The sequence below is a fragment of the Mustela nivalis genome (genome assembly GCF_964662115.1).
Source record: "Mustela nivalis genome assembly, chromosome: 1".
In the NCBI taxonomy this organism is placed as follows: domain Eukaryota; kingdom Metazoa; phylum Chordata; class Mammalia; order Carnivora; family Mustelidae; genus Mustela; species Mustela nivalis.
Window position 1 is genome coordinate 66,605,481 of NC_139020.1, and position 10,729 is coordinate 66,616,209.

At 38.5% G+C, this 10,729-nt stretch overlaps 1 protein-coding gene across 7 annotated transcripts in view; it reads left to right on the forward strand.

Annotated features, from left to right (window-relative positions):
* LOC309853795 (uncharacterized protein) overlaps window positions 1-10,729 on the forward strand; it is a 36,486-nt gene that overhangs the window by 5,793 nt on the left and 19,964 nt on the right. The gene's annotated exons all lie outside the window — the stretch shown is intronic.

Sequence of the window (10,729 nt, forward strand, 5' to 3'; positions counted from 1 at the left end):
GCCAGGCACCCCAAGGGAGTTAATAATCCTATCTAATTCTGTCGATCACTGATGAAGAAGTGTTCAAGTCTCCAAATATAATTGTGGTTTTGTCTATTTTTCCTCTTAGGTCTATCAGTTTTTGCTTCATATATTTGCTTCATATATTTGTTGTCTAGTCATTTAAGATGACTAGTTCTTAGGAGATTAACCTTTTTATCTTTACATAATATCCTTCTCTGTCCTTGGTGATTTGCTTTGCTCTATAATTTGTCTAATATTAAGAAAGGCATTCCAACTTTCTTTTGATTAATGTTTGCATTTTATCTTTTTCATCCTTTAATTTTCAACCTACTTATATAATTACATTTGAAATTATTGTATTAAATTATATTATACATTCATATATTATATATAGATACAATCTTTATGACATATAATTAATTATATACTTTATATAACTTCTTAATATATTATTATACAGTATGTTATAGATATATCTTATCAAAGTCAACTGGTATTGACATTTTGAGTGAACTGTAGAAGTTTTATTCCCTTTAAGTTCCTTTACCTTTCCCCATTTATAATTGTTTAAATATTTTCTCTATATTCATTGAGAACCACACTAAAAAGTATTATAATTTTTGCTTCAAACATCAAACAGAACTCAAGAGGAGAAAGAAATGTATTGTGATTACCTATAATTTTATCTCTGTGTTCCTTCTCTGACTTCTTGGTCTTCCAAAAGTCCTTTTTTCATTTCTTTTTTGTTTCAAGAACTTCCATTAGCCATTCTTTTAGGGTAGGTCTGCTAGTAACAAATTCTCTTTATTTTCCTTCATCTGTGAATGTCTTTAATTCCCCTTCAATAATGTGTCATTTCTCTCTGACTACTTTCAGGATCAAATCTGTCTTTGGTTTTCAGAAGACTGACTATATGTCTTTGCATGAATTTCTTTGGGTTTAATCCATCTGAGTTTTGGTCAGCTTTTTCAACTTTTAGGTTTATGCTTTTTATGTAGATTTTTGCCAAATGCTGTAAATTCTTAGTCATAGTTTTTTTGTTTGTTTGTTTGTTTTTGTTTTTGATACTTTTCAGCCTTCCTGCCAACTCTCTTCTTCTGAGACTTGGATAATACAAATATTAGATCTTTACTGACAGGTCCCTAAGGGTCTGTTCATTTCTTCCAGGGCTATTTTTCCTTTGTTGTTGAGATGGCACAGCTTTTATTGTTTAACTTCACTGATTCTTCCTCTGTCTTCTCCATTTTTCTCTTGGGCCTGTCCATTGAGTTTTCTTTCTTTTGGTTGTATTTTTTGGGGGGTTCTAAATTTTTCAATTAGTTCTTCATTATATATTTCTTTTTTTTTTTTTTAGTCTTCTATTTCCTGAAACTATGTTTTTTCCATTTGTTTCAAGAGTATATGTAACTGCTTGTTGAAGAATTTTTATGTCAGCTGCCTCAAAATTCCTGTCAGATAATTTGACACATAGGTCATCTCAGTGTTGGCATTTGTTGATTGTCTCACTTAGTATGAAATCTCCCTGGTTCTTGGTAAGACATGATTTTCACTTAAAACCTGGACATTTTGTTCATTGTGTTATAAGACTCAGGAGCTTTTTTTTTTTTTAATGTTTTCTTTATTTGACAGAGATCACAAGTAGGCAGGGAGGCAGGCAGGGGGGCGGGGGAGTAGGCCCCCTGCTGAGCAGAGAGCCGGATTCAGGGCTCAATCCCAGGACCCAGGGATCATGGCCTGAGCTGAAGGCAGAGGCTTAACCAACTGAGCCACGCAGGCGCCCCAGACTCAGGAGCTTATTTAAATCTTGTATTTTAGAAGGCTTCCTCAGACACTTCGGTAGAAGTGCAAGTCCAGGCTTTCCACTCAGCCTCACATGACACTGGGGAAGAGGCATGGAGAAGGAAGGGAAGGGACTTATTACAATTGGGTGGGAGTAGAAGATTAGGTTCCCCAATAGGCCTCCGTTAATTCCATCCTGAATAAAGGGTGGGACACCTCATTACTGCTCCGTATGTGGCCTCCATTGACACCTATTGAGAGGGCTTGGAAGAAGGATTGCTACTATTGAGAAGTCATGAAAGTCTTCACTCTCTGCTAAGTCTCATCTTATACCACCCCAGCAAGGATGGGGAGGAACACCTCATTAATACTGGGTAAGATTAGACTCCAGGCTCCCCACTTGGTCTCAACTGACACTGTGTGGAAGGAGAGGTGCTTATTATACCCTACAGGAATGGAAGTTCTGGTCTATTCCCAATCTTCTGTGATGCCTCCCAGGTGCAAAGAAGCTGGGGAGGGTATACATTTTTTACAGTGTGGCAAAAGTGGAAGTCTAGGCTCTTCATTCAGCCTTTGATGGCTTTCTTTGATGGGGTTGTAGCTTCCTTGTAGAGAGCATATTGTCTAATAGTCTATCTTGCTTGGCTGCCCCTATCCTGGTCCTTCAATAGAGAACAGGCTTTTGGGGGGCATTTTTTTGGTCTGTGCCCATTGGATTTTGGAGTTGTTGGCTTTTCTAGTGTCCAATTTTGGATATATAAAGCAGAACAAAACAAAACCAGAATTCATAATAGTGAATTTTGGGGGGACCCAGGTCCTTAGCTGGTCTGTCTTATCTCCACCTTACAGAATCTTCTTGTGATTGTTGATATGTAATATTCAGAGCTTAGATTTTAGTTAACAGAGAGACTAGGGAAAAACACACCCATTTCATCTTCCCGGAAGTAGAAGCTTGACTACACTGTTAATGGTCTTTTTACATGTATACTGTTTATTGTCATTGTCTTAGCCAGATCCCTTTAACTAGGTAATTTACCCAATCCCCAGTTACCTAGATAACTCACAGCTGCCCCTTTCTCTGAGGCAAACAGGAGCTGTCCAACCCTGTACACCCCCACCCTGCTTCCTGCCCTGGCCAGAGCTGTGCCAGTGATGCACAAGTGTGCTCTAAGATTCCCCCCATGAGAATGCAGCTCGTCTGCAGCTGACACCATACTCAAGATATTTACATTTTCTGATTTGTCCATCTTTTCTTTTATGGTTTACTGTTGGAATATTTGGAATATTTGCTATCTCCCATCCCTCCTCTTACCTCCCCACAAATTTTAACTGATTTAATCATCTCTGATTCTTTTACTCTTTCCATTTTTAAAATTTGTTACTGTGATGTCAAGGTAGGCAGAGCTAATTTCAACTCACTTCAGCAATCTGAGCCTCAACGACTTCATCAGAAAAGTGGAGGTAGTGTACCTGCTTCAAGCATCAGTGGAGGCTTTACAAAAACCCACACTTCTAGACACTGGCACAGGGTCTGGAATCTAATGAGAAGCCATAGACGGGAGCAGTTTTTTCTCTGCATTTCCAGAAAAGAGGTGGGTGGGGGCAGGGATGGGTAAACTAGATGAAGGGGATTAAGAGTACACTTATCATGAGAAGCACTGAGTAATGTATAGAATTGTTGAATCATTATATTTTACATCTGAAGCAATATAGCATTGTATGTTAATTATACTGGAATTAAAAATAAATAAATAACTTTTGAAATTATATATCATTTTCTCTGTCTAAATACTAATTACAAGCCAGCCAGGAATTGTCTGCCCTCCTTTGGTCCATGGACCCTCCATCTTACCTCCTCCTCTCTTGACCTGGCTCAGGTCAGAGCACATCTCATTCCTTTCAACTACACTCTCCATGTCTCTCCCTTACCTTTCTCTGCCACACCTTGGCCCCTCTTGCCATCGGACTCTATATCCCTTTCTTGCTCTCCTGTGGGAAAATGCTCAAATCTTAGGTGAGACACTCTCACAGACCAAGTATGAATTAGAGAGAAATTGGGAAGAGGGTTGAGGGGGACATGCAGAGAAAGAGCGAAAGTTCCTCTTGTGGCATAAAAGTCCACAGGTGGACTGAGAGATTTGGAGAGAAAGAAAGGAATTCAGAGAACAAATTATTTTAACCAATTTCTACAAAGTATGAGCCTCTAAACAAAGAGTCAAGTAAAACATAAAATGACAGAATCAAAAAAAGAAACAAAAATATCCACCAATATACTAAAGAGACTTTATTACAACTCTCTGAGAAACTGATAGATCAAACAAGCAAAACAATCAGGCTATAAAAGTTGTAAGTAATACAATGAATAAGATATATATTTTTATATATATCATTTATATTCTGTTTATAATAAAATATACATATTATTATAAATAGATATATATGTGTGGGAGGCCGCAATAAGGCTTGAGACAAGGACCAAACCAGGCCCTGACTTGTGCCTCCTTTAAAGTCCGAATAACCTAACAAAAGGTTTAGGACGGGAAAAGTTGAGTAGCACTGAGAAAGGGTCTGTGCTGTGTGTTGTGCGCTCGCCTACATGACTTCCCACACGCTTGCTAAACAAATGAGAACAATTCGGTTGGGGTCAAAAGTTCATCGCTTCCATCAGAAAGGATGAATACCCAACTTTTGTAGCAACATGGACGGGACTGGAAGAGATTATGCTGAGTGAAATAAGTCAAGTAGAGAGAGTCAATTATCATATGGTTTCACTTATTTGTGGAGCATAACAAATATCATGGAGGACAAGGAGTGTTAGAGAGGAGAAGGGAGTTGGGGTAGATTGGAAGGGGAGGTGAACCATGAGAGACTATGGACTCTGAACAACAATCTGAGGGGTTTGAAGTGGCGAGGGGGGTTAAGAGGTTGGGGTACCAGGTGGCGGGTATTATAGAGGGCACGGATTGCATGGAGCACTGGGTGTGGTGAAAAAATAATGAATACTGTTTTTCTTAAAATAAATAAATTGAAAAAAAAAAAGTTCATTGCTGGTCCTTGCTGCCCCAGTACTGCTCATAAATTACTTTCAGGTTTGCTGTATCAATACAGAACAATTGTATTGGCATCAGCCGTTTGGCGTCACAAGGTCTGCTTGTAGTTAAATGTGAAACTTATTATGGGAACTCATGGTTGTTTAACTAGGCACAGGTGTATTGCTTCTCCTATCACTATATATATGGCCTTAGTGCTTTGAATAAACTTGGCACTGTTGGATATCCTCCTCAGTGCTCCTCCTGCCCCCATCTCTTTGTCTCTTAACTTCTTTTCTTCATCCTCTTACCCTCACGTTCCTGGTTGATTTGTCGCGCCAACCGCGACATATATGACATATATATATATCATATATAATTCTGAATCCAAATAATAAGAAAACACCTGTTTAAGTTTTTATTTAAATTCTAATTAACATATAGTGTAATATTAGTTTAAGGAACATAATTTAGTGACTCACCACTTACATATAACACCCAGTGCTCATCACAAGTGCCTTCCTTAATGCCTATCACCCATTTAACCCATGCCACAGCCACCTCCCTCCATCAACTCTCAGTTTGTTCTCTATACTTAAAAGTCTGTTTCATGGTTTGCCTGTTTTTTTTCTCTATGTTCATCTGCTTTGTTTCTTAAAATCCACATATGAATGAAATCATATGGTACTTGTCTTTCTCTGACTTATTTCACTTAGCGTGATACACCCTAGCTCCATCCATGTCCTTGTAAATGGCAAGACTTTGTTATTTTTTATGGCTGAGTAATAGTTCAGTGTGTGTGTGTATGTGTGTGTCACAACTTTTTTATCCATTCATTAGTTGATGGGCATTTGGGCTATTGTTGATAATGCTGCTATAAACATTGGGTTGCATGTGTCTCTTCAAATTAGTATTTTTGTATCCTTTGGGTAAATAATTAGAAGTACACTTTGATTTCAAACATGCATATAACAATGTAAATTTATAATAATTTTCTATAAACTAAGGCAAAAAGTAAGCTCAACAAATACCAAGGAAAACATATCACACTGACCTTTCTCCCTGACTGTAATGCTATAAAATAAAAAGTAAAGGGGGGAAAATATTTTCTTTCTCCTCCCAAAAAAACTAATACACTTGGAAAGTAAAGCCATACTTCTTTAAGTCATTGGTTAAAGAAAAAGCCACAGTGGAAAATACAAGATACTTATATTTAGAACATTGATCTATACTGAAAGCAGAATGTGTGGAATGAGGCTACAGTGATACACAAGCTAAAGATTTAGCCTTAAACATATATCATAGAAAAGAAGGAAAGTTCTAAATCTAGATGACCAACCTAAGATTTAGAGAAAGAACAGCAAAATAAGCTCAAAGAAATGATAAGAAGTCATGGTAGAGATAAGGAAAAATTGATACGGCAAAAAAAAAAAAAAAAAAAAAAAAAAAAAAAAAAAAAGAAGAAAAGAAAAGAAAACAAAGAAAAACATCAGACATCAACCTATCAAAAAATAGTTCTTCAGAAATAATAATAAAGTAAACAAGATTTTCAAGGGGAAAAAAAGAATAGAAAAAAAAAGAACAACTAAAAGGGAGAACATTTACAGAGTTTATTAGTTATATTTTTTTTATATTTAAAGAAAAAGAAGTTACATTTCAGAGTTCTGGAACTTGCTCCAGTAAGCTTCTTTGAATTCAAACACTGGGCATAGTTTCATGAGACCATTTGGGATAAAGTTGTAAACTTGTATGTACTTAGAATCCTGAGGTTTTCTCTAAGCAATATCCAAATTTAAATAAGAGAATGAAGGGGCACCTGGGTGGCTCAGTGGGTTAAGCGTCTGCCTTTGGCTCAGGTCATGATCCAGCCCCACATCGGGCTCTCTGCTCAGCAGGGAGCCTGCTTCCCCCTCTCCCTCTGCCTGCCTCTCTGCCTGCTTGTGATCTCTCTCTCTGTCAAATAAATAAAATCTTAAAAATAAATAAATAAATAAGAGAATGAAGTTGGTATTATCTGAAAGATTTTTGGAGGTGGGGCAGTAACCTTGAATAAAAATGCTTACACATAACTCCTGGGGACTTTGTGTGGGCTAGGTTCTGTCCTTTGTACTTCACTACTCTAAGTCCTACCTTGTTTGTCTTCTTCCACTCCAGCTCTCCACTAGAACATTAGTTCCAAAAGGATAAAGTCTTGTGTATTTTGTTCATTGACGTACTCCCATTGCCTAGAACAGAGTTTAGCAAGTAGCAGATGCTCTATAAATATTTACTCAATGAGTGAATGTAGATTGCTCTGAGGCAGTCATTATCCTAGTTTTATTTGAGCCTTAACTAGTTGACATGACTTGTTCAGAATCACTCAACAAGGACGTGACTGGATCTACCGAAGTCCAGAGATTTTAACTACTATATTCTTCTGCCTCTCTTTGTATATAGAAAGCATTTGGAGAGGCCGTGGGAGAGGCTAAGACCCTAGTTGTGTACAGGGGCATTGCAGAGGACAAAGTTAGAGATTTTTAGGGCCAGTGATAAAGGGCTTAAATCTTTAGTTGAGACATACAAGAGTGAAACTGACTTAACATTATATATGAAGATTTTAGCCTTTATACCTCTTTGGGTATTATGGTGTCTTCCATTCTGGATCTAAAAAACTGCCTATTTAGTCATCCCTGTTCACCATTCCACACTTGTCTCCATCCAGCAAAGAAAATCACTCCCTTACCACGACCAGTGACATAGTCTTCACAACACCACACCTCATGTTCAGGAACCTCAACCCAGTCCATTCCCAAAAATCTTAGTGAGACATACCAACGACCCAATGGCTCTTCCATCTCATCTTTCCTTTGCTCAAGAACCCACGATGGTTCTAGGATTTCAAGACTGACACTTCTGAACATCTCCATTCCTGTTTATATTACTCCCCTCCAAAAATATATATATTGGCAGGCCTGTAATGAATGCTAGACATAAGAAGATGAACAAGACATTGTCCCTGCCTTATGGACAATATTAGTTGTATGTTGAAAGGAAAGAAAGAGAGGAGGATAAATCTGAGGTTGGAAAAGACATTCACCCCCCTCAAGCATTTTTTCATTTTGTTTTTTAAAGATTTTATTTATTTATTTAACAAAGAGTGAGAGAGAGAGAGAGAGATCACAAGTAGGCAGAGAGGCATATGGGGGGGGGGAGCAGGCTCCCCACTGAGCAGAGAGCCCGATGTGGGGCTTGATCCCAAGACCCTGGGATCATGACCTGAGCTGAAGGCAGAGGCTTAACCTCCTGAGCAACCCAGACACCCCCATGCATTTTTATATAAAAGCTATTGCTCAGTGGTACATATTGTTATCCCTGCATCTCAATATGACTCATGGTGATCCAAAGTAATTTCATGTGATTCCATAGTGATTTATGTTGATGGTCCACTCTAACCCATTACTGGTGGTTGTGTGGTAATTCATTGGGATCTATGATGATTCATTTTTATCTCACTGATGATGTTCCGTGACAGCAATGAAAATGTCATCTTCTACCTTTGCATTTTATTCTGGGACAAGTAATTTTTAGATTCATGATATCAGCTACATGATGTCATGGTAAAAAGATAATGCGTTGTGGCTATTTTCAGTAAGATGAGTAATTCTCATTCTTAATTCTGTTTGCTCTGGTTGGTAGAGATGGAGATGATATGTACAGATGGCATGTATCTCTTTTGCCTTAGAGGGGTTAGAGAGTGAAAAGTTGAAGCTAGACTGATGAGCAATTAACTTCAAAATAAATCAAACTTTCTCATATTTGATATTAAAATGAACAAAATGGCCTATAAAATAGGAACTATGATCCAAATATTGTAGGAAAACAAAAATATACAGACACACTCTACAGACATAAGTCATTTAGAAAAAATAAATGTTTTGTGTTTGGAAAGAGGTATATACACACATACACACATAAACAAAACAGTTGTTTTCCATTATGCACCAAAAAAGGAAAGTTTAGGGTCATATATATGAGTGCCTATAACAAAGACACCCATCAGGAAAGGCTTCTGTGATGAGGTATTTGAACTGAAAGCTGAAAGGTTAGTAGAAATTCATTAGAATGATATTGCAGGAGAAAAGAACATTCCAGTGTGAGCAAAGGCTCTGGTTTTTTTGTTTGTTTGGTTGGTTGGTTGGTTTTTTTTTAAAGATTTTATTTATTTATTTATTTGACAGAGAGAGATGACAAGCAGGCAGAGAGGCAGGCAGAGAGAGAGGCAGAGAGAGAGGCAGAGAAAGAGGAGGAAGCAGGCTCCCCGATGAGCAGAGAGCCCGATGCGGGGCTCGATCCCAGGACCTGGAGATCATGACCTGAGCCTAAGGCAGTGGCTTTACCCACTGAGCCACCCAGGTGCCCCAAAGGCTCTGGTTTTAAAGGGACCTTGAAGAATTCTAGAAAACTTAAGCAAGGTCAACATGTTGGATAGTGGTGGGAGAAACTGGCAAAAGATAACACGAGAAGTAGAAAAGGGCCAGATCATGCACAGCTTTAAAAGTCCTGGGGTTTAACTTTTATTCTTTGGACACTGGAAAACTACTATAGAGTCAAAGAAAAACACATTTCAGTTTATGTTTTTAAAAAAGGGCCCTGGGTCGTATGTGGGGGAAAAAAGAAAGGAATGCAAAGGAGCAAAAGCAGAAGGAAGGAAATGTATTGTATAACTACTGGCTTCCTCCCTGTAAGAAATATTGGTGATTTTTGGTAACAGTGAAAATTTGGTAACAGATGAAAATTATGCATCTATTTAGTGCATCTATACTGAAGGCAGATCGCTTATGGAGTCAATGTAGGCTGTAAGAAAAAGAGAGAGGTTGAGAATAATTTATTTATTGACAGACAGAGATCACAAGGAGGCAGAGAGGCAGTCAGAGAGGAGGAAGCAGGCTTCCCACTGAGCAGAGAGCCCTATACGGGGCCTAATCCCAAAACCGTGGGATCCTGACCGGAGCTGAAAGCAGAGGCTTCAACGCACTGAGCCACCCAGGCGCCCCCACTGAGAATAATTTTTTTTAAAAATCTGAAGCCCTTTAGCATAATTCAGCTGACCACACCATTTTGATCTTACCATGTCTGCCACACTTACATTTTTTTTTATATTTTTATTTATTTATTTGTCATGGAGAGAGAGAGAGCACACAAGGATGCAAGCAGGCAGAGGCAGAGAGAAAAGCAGGCTCCCGCTGAGTGGAGGGCCAGATGCGGGACTCAATCCCAGGACACTGGGATCATAACCTGAGCCGAAGGCAGTGGCTTAACTGTCTGAGCCACCCAGGAGTCCCACTGTTACATTTTTTTTAATTAATTAATTAATTATTTGCGAGAGGTAGGGAGGGGCAAAGGGAGAGGGAGAGAGAAACTTAAGCTGAGATTCTGCACTGAGTGCAAGCCCAAATTAGGCTCGATTTCAAGACCCTGATATCAGGACCAGAGCGAAAACCAAGAATCAGATGTTTAACCAACTGAGCTACCCAGGTGTCCCTGAGCTGTTACATTTTACATTAATTTGCTTACATTTAAACATTTCCATGCTATAAAGGCCAGAAAAATAGCATAAATGAGTAAAATGCAATGAGAGGGGACCATGAAAACTCCTTATACTCTTCTTCCTTGGATATTGCAACCAACTGTTAACCCATAATAGCTATTCACATCTTCTGGTACAGTAAAAAATACTCCGAAATTTTACCTAGGCCCACTGTCATCCAAAACACAGACTGTCAACTATAGTGTGATTAAAAGGGCAGAATGGTATGAACGAAACAGAATGAGAGATGTACTACACATATTGGACTTTTTGTGGGATATGGTAAAGACTGTTCCTACCTCTGCTTCTCAGGGTGGGTTTGAAGTCACTGCGGGTCAGTTGGGAAGGAAAC